Here is a 13,434-nt window from a genome sequence, read left to right on the forward strand (position 1 = left end):
TCTGTTCTTGAGGTTGTCTTCTTTTAGGTTTGTTGAAGTATTGCTTTCTTGCTTTTTCTAGGGAATAATTTCTGTCCTTGTGTTGATGTTTTCCCTTTATTATCCTTTGAAGGGCTGAATTTGTGGAAAGATAGTATTTAAATTTGGCTTTGCAATGTAATTCTTTGGCTTATTCATCTATGGTAATTGAGATTTTTGCTGGATACAGTAGCCTGGGCTACTTTGTGTTCTCTTAGGGTCTGTATTATATCTGTTCAGGATCTTCTGGCTTTCATAGTCTCTGGTGAGAAGTCTGGTGTAATTCAAATAGGTCTGCCTTTATATGTTACTTGACTTTTTCCCCTTACTGCCTTTAATATTCTATCTTTATTTAGTGCATTTGTTTTTATGATTATTATGTGTCAGGAGGAATTTCTTTTATGGTCCAGTCTATTTGGAGTTCTGTAGGCTTCTTGTGTGTTCATGGGTATCTCTTTCTTTAGGCATGGGAAGTTTTATTTATTTATTTTTTCTATAATTTTGTTGAAGATATTTACTGGCCCTTTAAGTTGAAAATCTTTATTCTTATCCACTCTTATTATCTGTAGGTTTGGTCTTCTGATTGGGTCCTGGATTTCCTGGATGTTTTGAGTTAGGATCTTTTTNCATTTTGCATTTTCTTTGTTGTTTCCATGTTCTCTATGGAATCATCTGCATCTGAGATTCTTTCTTCCATCTCTTGTCTTCTGTTGTTGATGCTCACATGTATGGTTCCTGGTTTCTTTCCTAGGTTTTCTATCTCCACAGTTGTCTCCCTTTGGATTTTCTTTACTGTTCTAATTCCATTTTTAGATCTTGGATTTTTTAAATTCCATCACCTGTTTGTTTGTTTTATTCCTGTAATTTTTAAAGGGATTTTTGTGTTTCTTCTTTAAGGACTTCTACCTGTTTAGCAGTGTTTTCCTGTAATTTTTAAAAGTGATTTTTGTGCTTCCTCTTTAAAGCCTTCTACCACTTTAGCTATGTTCTCCTGTATTTCTTTAAGTGAGTTATTAATGTCCTTAAAATCCTCTATCTGCATCAAGATATATGATTTTAAATCTGAATCTTGCTTTCCAGGTGTGTTGGGGTATTCAGGACTAGCTTTGGTGGGAGTGCTGGGTTCTGATGATGCTGAGTGGTCTTGATTTCTCTTGGTAAGATTCTTACATTTACTTTTCACTATCTGATAATCTCTGGTGCTAATTGTTATAGCTGTCACTGGCTGGAGCTTGTTCCTCCTGAGTTTCTGTTAGCCTCTGTCAGCACTCTGGGGAGTCCAACTCTCACCTGAGTCTTAGTTGTCAGAGTACTCTCTTCAGGCAAGTGTGCAGAGTTCTGGAGCTCAGCTCGGCCCCCTGGCTGAAGATGAAGGCCCAAAAGGGACCCTGTACCAGAAGCTATGATGCTTCTGTTGCATGTGCACTCTCCTGGGCAAACTGGTCTCTTTGGCACCTGGGATACAAGATCTTGTTCCCATGTGGTCCTGCAGACAGAACTCTTCCTGTAGGCTGCCTCTCCTCTTCTGGGGAAAGAACACATAGATCTGGGTCTCAGCTCTGCCCTCTGGCCGAAGAAGAAGGCCAAAAGGAACCCTGTCCCAGAAGCTATGTAGCTTCTGCTGCCCCTGCACTCTCCTGTGCAAACTGGTCTCTTTGGGACTTGGGATACAAGATCAGTGTCCTGGGTTTTAATGGTGTTTATTAGGCAAATGTATAGTAATCCTGCAATATGGTGAACATTTCAAACAAGTTGGCCAGAGGAAATCAGAAGTTTAATTTCTCTTTGTTCCCACAATGTAGCCATACCCTACTCTAAATGCAGTAATGATTGTGTAAATATCAGTCTTTTATTTTTCTGTTGCTGAATAGCAAGCTATGGCTAAATCAATGAGTCCTGTAATTTGAACAGGTTTTATTCAAGGCAAATAAACTCTCTGGATTGGAGGTAGAGAGAAAGTAAATGCATAACCTTCATGAACATATCCTTGTTCATCTTATATAGAAACTAAAGTACATTAAGAGCAGTTTTAAGGGGATGTCTAGTAGATTTCATCTGGGGGGAAGAGGTATGCTTAGTGGAGTCCTGTTTATTCTCTTCTACTTCATCCAGTGAAAGGCATAAAGTAAGCAACATCAAGAGAGTTACATTATGCATAAGAGACATGAGGAGACAGATGCAAAAGCAGCTCATGAGTTGAGTTAGAAAGTGTACTCTGTAATGCCAAGTGTGGTGCAGATTTACCAGGTTCACAGAATGGGGTACTTACATGGTGAAAGGAGGTGCTCTTTCTCTTGTCTGTCCTTAGCAGTGCAGTAAAGGCAGAGATGGTCCTCAAACAATGTGGATGTCCTCTGGCTACTGTATCTGATAGTTCGCTGATATTGCTGGTCCATGTCTGTCGGTTTTGAAGTCTCTACTCTTAATTCATTTCTTTCTCCTCATAGACAAAATCAAAACAAAGAGAGATTTTAAGTAGGAACCCCTAAAGTCAGAATTTAGTTCACTCCTGCACCAAAAGGTTAACTCAGGGTTCCTTTTTCTAGGACTTCTCATACAGCATCTGGTCAACTTTGTTTTAGTTTATTATTTAGTGATGGAATTTTAGTGCATAACTTGGAATCCAATTTTAACAATAACCCAATAGAACTAGAAATCCTGCTTTCCTGGGACATATAGGAGGACAGAGGCTAAAAACATTTCTAATAGCTAAAGTAAGCTCACCAATCATTATCACTATAAAGAAATCATCCAATGGAATCCAGAGACTTAAGTTCCTGGTGACATAACTACGGGTTTTGTCTTTGGATTCTTTGATACTTTATGATCTTTCTTTTCTAGACATAAGAAAGTCATGACTTGTGTGTCTGGGGAATTTCCATTCCCATCTGCACTCTGCTGGGGTGTTAGAAACAAGTGTCTCTTGTCTTCAGCATCACTGTGAGGAGACAGACAATTTCTAAAGTGGCAAGGTTGCATTAAACAGGAAAAAGAGACAAAAAAGCAGGAGGATAGCATAGCTTTTTTTCCAATGGATTTAAGCAACAGCTTGCTCTGAACCAAAGATCATCCTCTGGGGACAAAGTGAGAGTTTTGGTTGCCTTGAATGAAGTTTTCAATTGTGAGGGAGGTTACAGAACTATTCTAATCACAGAACAAGCAAAAGTCATAAAAGTTCATGTACCTAATAGGTTAGCAAAGACAATATATAGATGAGGCAGAGTAAGCACATAGAACTCTCTGCCATAAGTTTCTGATACTACCTGATAACAGTGTTAGCTTGAGAGTTACTAAAATTTGGTGAGTGGTCTTCTAAATTAAAGCATCAAAAAGATTTTATTTGCTAGGCAAGGACTATCAGGTTAGATCCAGAAGTTATTTTTTATTGATAAATTGTTATTGTCTATATAATCTTGAGGGTGATGAAGAGTAGGTTAGAAGGAATCTGCAGTAAAGACTGAATGTCAGGATCAAAGAACAAAGAAGCCACAACTAGACAGACCAAATACCAAACATATTGTAGCACTTTGCATGTCTCAGGAGAAACACATTTGGAGCCTTTGTTGCCCAGTGATTGGGCACAGAAATATTGGTAAAGAGAAGGAAGTGTAATTGAGGAGGAAACTGATTAGAAAATTTTATCCTTAATTAACTAATGATAACTTTCTATCACAGAAATGATTAGAGGTTCAACCATAGCAATAACTTGAGTTTCAAAAATCAATTTACATCTGACTTTGTAAACTGGGACATAACTAGCAATTTTTAAAAGCAAAATTGTTTTAAAAAATCAGCTAAATAGATTCTTCCTCCAGGTATTGCAATTTTTCTGAACGTTGAGAATTTTTATCATTATGGAAAATGACTTATAACATAGGAAACAGATGGCAGGGTTTTCTCAGAAAGAGGTTCAGACCTTCAAATGATATAGACATGCCAAGGTCTCCATGACTGTTGGGGAGCTTGGACCTGCTCCTTGGGAGGACATTTTTCCAACAGAGTGGCATGCCTTATTATTTGCCTTCATAAAATCCCCAAGTGTTGACAGGAACAATTGAAAAGGCCTCTCCAAAATTTACTGTAAAGGAAATAGAGTTACAACCTTTCTCAAAGAGCAGGTTGATGGAGAAGTCTGATAAACTTTTACATAGGATATTTTGTGTGGCTCTAGTGTGGATAGAGTGGCTGAGAAAAGGTGACTCTGGTCTGGCTGGTGGGGGAAGTATCATCTCTGCCCTCCCTTATGACCACATGGTCTTCCAATCTTTGTTTTAGAGATCAGTGACCACTGGAGCCAATGAAAACAAAGAGACTTATGAAAAAGTCTTACAGGAAAGGCAAAGTGAGATCTAGCAGTCAAATTATGAAACATGCCACAAACATTCTTTTACAATGAACAATTTGGGAAACAATATGAAAATGTACACATAGGAAAACAGAAGAAGAAAATCTGCTTTGAATATTCATATGTGCTGAATTATGCCACCTTTTATGGGGAGCAGGAGCATACCATGATATCATGGGAATTCATCAGGTCAAAATTCCAACATTGTTTCTTTCATACACTGCAAATCTAACTTGTACATCATATAAACATTCAAACATAACATACACACACATACATACACACCACACATATACCACACATGCATACACCATGCATATTCCAGAACTCGAACACACATACACACATCACATATTCATTTAAATACACCTTCCCTCACATTCACACACAGCACAAAACATATTACATGCATAAACACTGCTATGCCCCGATTCCGAGGGAAACACAGAAGAACTCAAGAATTGCGAAGTCCACTGCAGTTTTGCAGAAGAATCTTGACTCAGATCACAACCCCTCCCCGCAGCCCCAACACACACAATGTAGGTTTGGTGTGTGACTCCCCAGCTTGTGTGCTTTAACACTTATATACAAAGCAGTTAGAAATTTCTTGAATGCTTATGGTGAAGGAAAGGGGAGGCTGGTTAGTTAAGTCATAATTCAGACACGATATCTTTTGGTAGGGCAGAACTGCGAAGGTGGGAGGGGGATTAAAGATTGTCTTTTGTGGGGCTATCAGGAGCTAATTTTATAGCTGGGCATAACTGTCTGTGACCTCTGTTCATCTCTTTTCTATGACTTAAGTGGGGGACCCCAATCTCCTTTCTTCAAGGATAGGCACCAGCTGCACATAGTTATCTAGGAGAGTGCTGGCTTGGTGCCACTGAAGCTGAGGAGTTTTTGTCATTTGCCTGAGTAATGGGCTGACACTCACGGCTCCCTGAGTCTTCTCAGAGTGCATAGGGAGATGGAATGAACCCCTGCATTTGCTGCAAGGGGGATGGAGAACAGGGCTTCTGAGGGGTGATGCAGAGGCAAGCTGCAAAAGCAAGCCTTAAAGCGCTTGCTGTGGGAAAAGGCCTAGGGAGAAGGGAGACTTCTGCAGGAGAGTGTAACAGCAAGCCACCTGTGAAACTCAACACCTCACATCAAACACCCCTTGCACACATATACATATATATCACACATATGTGTGGGAACTAAAACGGAGCCTGGGGAAAGAGAGGAGAGGGAGGACCCACGTCCTGCCAGAGTTCCACCTATGCTCTGGACAGGCAGACATGGGAGGGCTGCCAGACGCTTCCCACTCAGCTGGGTGTGGGCATCCAAGCCTCTGACCCACTCTACAGGGGGTGGGGATGGAAAAGGGGCATCCCAACCTGGGGGCCCCCAGGGCCACACCCTGTAGCCCCTGGGTTATGGGAGAGAGGTTCCCATGCATGTGAGAGTGAGTGCAGCCTTGATGAGCAGAGACTGTCTTTGGCTTTAGAGATTTATTGTAGAAATGCAAGGAAAAGAGAGAAGGTAGAGAGAGAGACCAGAGGGGAAAGAGAGAGAGAGAGAGAGAGAGAGAGAGAGAGAGAGAGAGAGAGAGAGGAGAGGAAAGTAAGAGCAAGAGAACAAAGGAATGAGAGGAGTGAGAGAGCAAGGATGGGCCAAACAGCCCCTATTAAAGTGAGCTGTTATCTTTTATGTTGCTAGGTAAATGGGGAAGAGTTTAGCCTGAAGGTCAGAAGCTTGGGACATTGCCTATTTGACTTCTAGCCATGCTTCTCTTGTGGGGGCTGTGGGGGCGGTAACTTAGACAGGAGCCAGAGTTCTAGGAGACATGAGAGAACTCCTTCCGTCCCATGTGGGTAAATTATGACCCGGGATTCAGCATCTCAGCTCCACTGGAGACCAGCCTGTCTGTGCATAGCCTGATGTCCCACACAAATGTATCACATAGCACAAACCACACATACATACAAACACATCTCCTGCCACATACATACAAATACCACACACATACCTGCACCGCACACTACACACATACAACCCATACATTTCACATACTATATACTAACACCATGCTTATTTCAATCACTAACACAAACACCACATAACACTGCAAACTGCACAAACTCTCCTTGTGAGCCTCCCTCACAGTACTGTCTGCTCCAGGGCATGCTGATTTTTTTCCAGCTCATCTAATCCATGGAGACCCCTCAACCCTCAGCTCCAGCTCAGAGGCCATCCTAGGCTCTCTATCTCTTTAGGCACCTTTCTTAGTATTTCTGTATAGGATATGTCTCTCTGTGTGTTTCCTGTTCATGTCATAGTTAAATGTTACTTCAAGGAAATGACTCTTCCTTTATATAACTTTCTTAGTTACTCAGGTCATGTAGGCATCTGAACTCTAAGCCCAGGTAAATCTGATTCTGCCCCCACAGTTTTAAGCATTATCCAGTTTGAGAGTTTCTTTCACCACTGTCCAATAGATAGAAAAAGCTTCATCACTGAATATGTAATGTTTTCAGCAAGGTCATAAACGTAAGTCAGAAAAATATCTAATCCAGGTTGAATATCAGAATAGATTTTCTGTAAACACGATTTAATTTTTGTGGTCATTGATTATACTCTACATAAACAAATGCTAGATGACAATTCAGAATCAGAATCTGCAGAGCACAGCTTTTGTGCTAAAGTGCAGACATACCAAGTGTACAAGTTAATACAGGTGGCTTGTGACTTCTTAAGGACTCTTACAAGCTTTAAGATCAGGAAAAAAACACAAACACAATATGTAACTTTTCAAGATGCCTTGATAGGCAAAAGAATATGTTCTTACAAACCAGCCTTCTACTCTTGAAGAAGAAAGATGAGGTGTTCTATTGAAGGAGCTCAGAGTGGTTGGAATTCACTATTCAGACTCTGTGACAGATTGAAAAGAAAAGAGCCTGATTTTTGAAGGCTATCCCTCTATCACCCTTCATAATATTAAATTGACTTTTTATTTTCCACTTTAACAGCTAAAGATGTTATCACTCTGAGCTCACACAAAGTGAATACTGAGCTTGGTGATGCTAATAAAAAGCTACAGTTGTGACAAGAGTTAATTGCATAGTTATCACACAGTTAACAATGTATGTTCTACTGATGTTACCAGAGAATGGAAGAGAGATAGGATTCTGTGCATCATGTATGGCAGGAGATGACAATATAATGGCTATAACAATATAAAATGAATTATCCTGGGTAGTGTGTGACATTTGCATGAATGAGGTGGAGTTTTTTCCATAAATAAAGGGGAACAAAAATAATAAAAGCTTTCTTAAGTACTCTTGTCCCTGCTTGAAAGGAGACCCTATACCAATGATCAAGTCTTTAGCTTTAAATTAATTTTATGTCTTTATATTTCAAATCCCTGGACACTGCATTATTTTATTACTTTGTTATTTTATTTTGAGACATACAACACTGGTTAGCTAATGATTATTTGAGTTTAATTCTCCCACCTCTACCTCCCATTTGCTGGCTTTACAGGCAAACTTTAGCATGCACTGTCTTGGCTGGTACATTTAGTATACATTTAGTAAACTTAATTTAATATTACAAAGTAAAAATAGTTATATTACTTCTAAGCACAAGCATCAATTTGATTTTAATTCTCTTTAGACATATAGCTGCATTATAAAACATATCCTTATATTTACAGATAAGTGTAGCTCTTATCTCTCATCAAAAATCTTCGCTTTACAACAATTAGAGGTCATTACAGAAACCACGACAGATAATAATGCATAGATCAATAAATTACATAAGTCCAGCCCCAAATGATACATCACAACACATACTCTGTACCTAACACCCATGAAACATCTTGGAAGAGGTGCGAACAGCTTCTAAGAACCAGTAAACCAGGATGTCTGCCTAAGGAAACTCTGCCTATAATGCTTCAGTATTATGACTACCTGCATAAGACTTGCAAATGATAATATCAATGTTACTACAAAACGAGGAACTCTTACATGAGCCTACCCCTAGACAAAGAAACGCAGGCAACTAAAAACTGCTGAGAGGAAAGTTAGCCTCACGTTCACTATGTCCCTGATTATCTTCCTGAAGGCCAGGATGATGGATGTCTACCATCCCACACAGCTCTGTGCTATACCTTATAACTGTTAACAGAGTACGTTAGTTTATGTCAGCATTGTCTTGATATGTGAGTTACATGATATGGCTATATGTCAGATATAAGGTCACTAAGTAAGAGGATATATCACTTCCAGCTCCATTCTCTTATATGTCTCTATGTCTCATCATAGTAGACAGTGTTTATCATAATAAGGATTTATTTATAATGTTTGACCTAAATGTCATAACTGTTTTCATTGCTGGTTGACAGCCTCTTCTCTCTCATTATCCTTCCATAGGGTGAATACAAGTTAACGGTAGTGAGAGAATTCACCTTTCTTGGCAGACATTTCTGGTCACATGTTTTTTAAATACTTGTATCCTTTTCCTATCTTCCATAACATTGTCCTTCATTAGGAGATTTTACTAGGTCAGTTTTGTTGAATACTTTAGCAATCATGCTTCCCCTTATGCCAGGGACTGGCTATACCATACATATGTGCTACAACTAAGCCATGTCACCAACCCAGGCTGGATAAGAAATAGTTACTTTTAGACTCTGGATTGAAATATTGTGATCTTCTAACTCAGTCCCTCAGTAAGGTAATTACATGCTCTGATTCTCTTCCCTCTCTGATTAGATTTAGATATCAGCACTTTTTTTTTTTTTTTTTTTTTGCTTGTAGCATCTTCTCAAAGTCAGCCAGTGGCAATAATTATTATTACTAATGTTTGACTTTTAAGTGTGTTTCCTAGAGATGAACTTGACTAGGTATGGAGTACAGTCAATACTATCAGCAGTTTACCAAGTATTTTCCTGACACTATTCCATATATTCTTGTTTGCTTTCCTAACCACATATCACCCATGTCCTTTAACTCTTGTCACATGCTTCAAAGGGTTTAACATCCTTGAAAGGAGTGCCTAACATTTTCTGTTAAAATTGGATATCTTAATGTGGGAATGGTAGCTCATATACCTAATCCTAGCATACTTGCGACTAAGGCTAGAAATTTGTCAGGTGTCTGAGGTCAACTTGGACTATGTTGTGAAATTCTATTTCAAAGACAAAACAAAACAAAACAAAACAGCTGTTTCATGTAACTATCAAACAAAGTCACATGATTTAGGTTTGAAATTGAGTTTCTTTTTCTCTTTTATGAAAATATTCCAAGCAAAGGAGGTGGAAACTCTTCAATAATTTACTTATTTTTGCAACCCAAGGAACATAACACCCTCTATTTGGATCATAATATGTTCCAAGTTTCTGCAAACCAATTAGCCAATTCTGCAGAGACTTCACAAAGTCTGAAACAATCAGGTGCAAATAGGACATATATCAGTTAATACAGAATTGTTTTGTCTTCCTAAATAACTATTGAGTTTCTAATTTTTTCTGTGGTGTATTAATATAGTGTGAACAAAGACTGTCAGGGGAAATAGAAAATACCAAATGTGTATGGAGAAGGAATTGACTGTCTATGAACAAATCACTGGAATTTAAAAAGGGGATTGGGTAGGTATGTAGCTCAATGGTAGAACACTCAGGTTTTGTGCAACAGACCACTGGATTCCATTTCCTAGTAATATGAGAGGAAATAAAAGTTTTGCTGGAGGAGGATTTTTTAAAATGATGAATATAAATTGCTTGTGAAAATAGTATTTACAAGTTGATTAGTAAGCAAAACTTCTGTAATAATGACAAAGAAAAAGCTTTAAGTTTGAAAAGAGATTAAAGAACCAACATACATTTATTTATTTATTTATTTATTCATTCATTCATTCATTCATTCATTCATTTATTGGTAAGGATGCATGGAATTGCCAGAAAGCATGAGAAAAATCTTAGGCAAGGATCGTTGTTATAACAAGGTTGGAAGAAAGAAGAAATACAGACAAAAGAATGTTAGGAAGGTTAAACATTGACTCTTGTAGGCTAGATATAAGGATCGAACATGTTCTTGTTGGATTTACCAATGAGGAGCCACTCAGGCCTTTTTGGAAAATCTGATACTGTGAAATGGAACCAAATAAAGCCAGATTATAATCGGTGGAGGAGTGAATGTAAGATGCCTATAGGTGCACACACAGAGCTTTGCCTAGTGAATCTTGACCTCAAAGGATACAAAACAAGGAAACACCAGGGGAGGGGAGCAACACAGAGACAGCAAATTATATTCTTGTTTTTAAAACACTTTTTGGTTTGTTGGTAAGACTTGAACTTATTTATAGCCCGCAGGGAAGTTGCTATTGAAGAGAGAGCATTTGAAGATATAAGAAACAGAAATAATTGATAGAACAAGGCCAAGAATGGCAAGAAGAGACAGGATCAAGAACACAGGTAGAGGGATTAACTTTAAACAGACTCTGAATTTTTTCTTCCTGTGAAAGTGTCAATATCTCCTCCTGCAAAGAAGGTGCACTTAGATCTACATGGATACACAGGAGAGATACAAAGAGTTTGACTGCTGTAGTCTGCTGTCTGATCTTGCTTGGAGGGAGGAAGAATATCAGGTAGGCAGAACTGTTGGTTTCACCAAGGAATACTAAACCAAGATAGGAATCCTAAGCTAGCTGCTCTCCATTTTGGAAGGTAGAATCTAATGTTAAATCAATTCCTACAAAACACATTGCTTCCTAATAGCCAACGTTTTTAATATGTGTGTTGAAACAAAACAAGCAAACAAAACATCTTTTGTCATTAACTGTTCTTTCACCTACCATTTCAAAACTTATCAGTATCCCTCAGAGCAAGATGGAGTCCCAAGGCATAGATAATAAACACAAATTTATCAAGTGGTAATTACAGTTAAGGTTTTTCAATGTGTAACCTGCTTATATTTATAAAATATCTGTTCTTTAAAAAGGATGTCTATCTTGCATATAGAATAGAAAACTCTGTTTTAAACCTATACTCATTTGAAAATGAAGCATGAAATTAAAAAGAAGCAATAAGAAAAAGTAAATGTGCTGAATTCAAGGATAAATTTTTTGTCACCTCAATATTTTCAAGATCAGTGTTATTACAAATAAATGGAAGCAAAAGTGGGCATGGGCTATAGGACTAATCTATGATCAAAATTATAATGTTCTTGTCAAAGATTGTACCGATATACAGGCTGACTAAATATGTCATTTGCCTTTTACAATATGTGTGATTAATATAAGATTTTACATAGAACTTACGTTAACTTTTTTTAAAGTTGGGTATCCAAGACTTTGCACACTGTGTGCCTTAAGCAGATGTTTCTGTTTGGACATGAAGCCTCTGTTTTCTCCCATAACTTGACTTGCAATTATTAGTTTCTGTTTCTTTGCTCCATGGGAGGCAGAATGATATAGAAGAGTCTAGCAGGTCTTGGTCTGGAAGCTCACTAGCTCTGGGATTTCCAGCTTTAGGTCTCAGGGACTTCACCTATAAAATGATGTTAACGATACAAATTTTCTAGGGGTGTTGTAAATACTCAGTGTGCTAGCTAATAAAAATCCCATGAGCAAAGCTTTGCACATGGCAAGCACTAATGGGAGATGAGGGAGGTGAGGTACCATTAAACATGGAGTAATTTTTAAATAGCTGTTGAATTCTGCCTGCTTTCTACATGTACTATTATTTTATGATGTGAACTTTAGAAAATCAAGTTGTCATATCAACTGGGTTTGAACCACCGTTGATATTTATTAAGGTCAAATTTTAGAGGAATATAATAAACATGACATTAGAAGTCATGTTGAGATTGGTGGTTCACACCTGTAATCCCAGACCAGAGAGGTTGAGATAGGAGAATTGCCAAGCCCAAGGTCAATCTTGGCTATGTCTTAAATTCAAGGTGAGCCTTGTAAATGAAGTTGAATTCTGTCTCAAACAGCAAACAACCTATTGTGTTGCTGGATATGTCTATTATCACAGTATTACAGAGACTGAGGCAGGTGGATCACCATTAGTTCCATCCCCACTTGAACTACAAGTATGAAGACCCAGTACAAAGAAACAACAAAAAGAAAAAAGTTCATAAATGAAATGTAGCCAATTTCTCTCAAAATAGGGGTGGTGGAGGTGATGGCTTAGTGTACTTAATTTATAAATTCAAACAGAAAGGACCATTCAGTTTTCTTTTCAAAGTTCCATATCAACAGGACTGAAATGAATATAATCCAAAAAATGCTAGATAAAACAAAAGCTACATGATGAACATACATGGAAGAAAAAGTGGTGCAATAGTAAATGGTTTTATCTGAGCCATAAAATATTAATGGTTTCTAAAGAAAGAAGGAACTGGAGTACACTGTAAAGCCCCTCACATCCTCACCTACTTCCTTTGTTTTAACTTTATAATGATGATGATGATTTCTTAGACTCCTTGTGTTAAAAAATGAAGACAGCCAAATGAAGTATTAATTCCTGGAGTATGCAGTTTCTCACATACCCACTAGATGGCAGGTATGGGACTTGGAATACCTTGCATATTCACACTTGCAACAATTTTAGATGAGAAAAGCCACTGGGATAAAAATAGGAACATTTTAAAAACAATTCCCTTCCTTTTCCTCAGATCTATCCTCTCCTCTTACACACAATTGCTTATTTTTCTTTTAAAGAAAAAGTAAGGAAAAAAACATTAAAACTGGTAAAAGTGAACAAGGTTTCAAATAAGGCATTTAAGTTCTATGTTGAATTATACTGTAAAAAAGGAACAACCTTGAGTGTTCAGTTCCTTTAGGAAAACCGAGAAACTATAATCCAGCAAAAACCAGCCACTTGTTCTCCTGGGGAATATTCCAGGTGTCTCCCTCCCTACACCTTCTTCCTTCCTTCCTTCTTTCCCTACTTTCTTACTTCCCTCCCTCCCTCCATCCCTTCCTCCACCCCCTCCCTCCCTCCCTCACTCTCTCCCTCCCTCCTTTCCTTCCTTCCTTGCTTCCTTCCTCGCTTCCTCCCTCCCTCCCTCCTTCCCTCCCTC

Source organism: Mus caroli, chromosome 3, assembly GCF_900094665.2.
Source record: "Mus caroli chromosome 3, CAROLI_EIJ_v1.1, whole genome shotgun sequence".
NCBI classification, from domain to species: domain Eukaryota; kingdom Metazoa; phylum Chordata; class Mammalia; order Rodentia; family Muridae; genus Mus; species Mus caroli.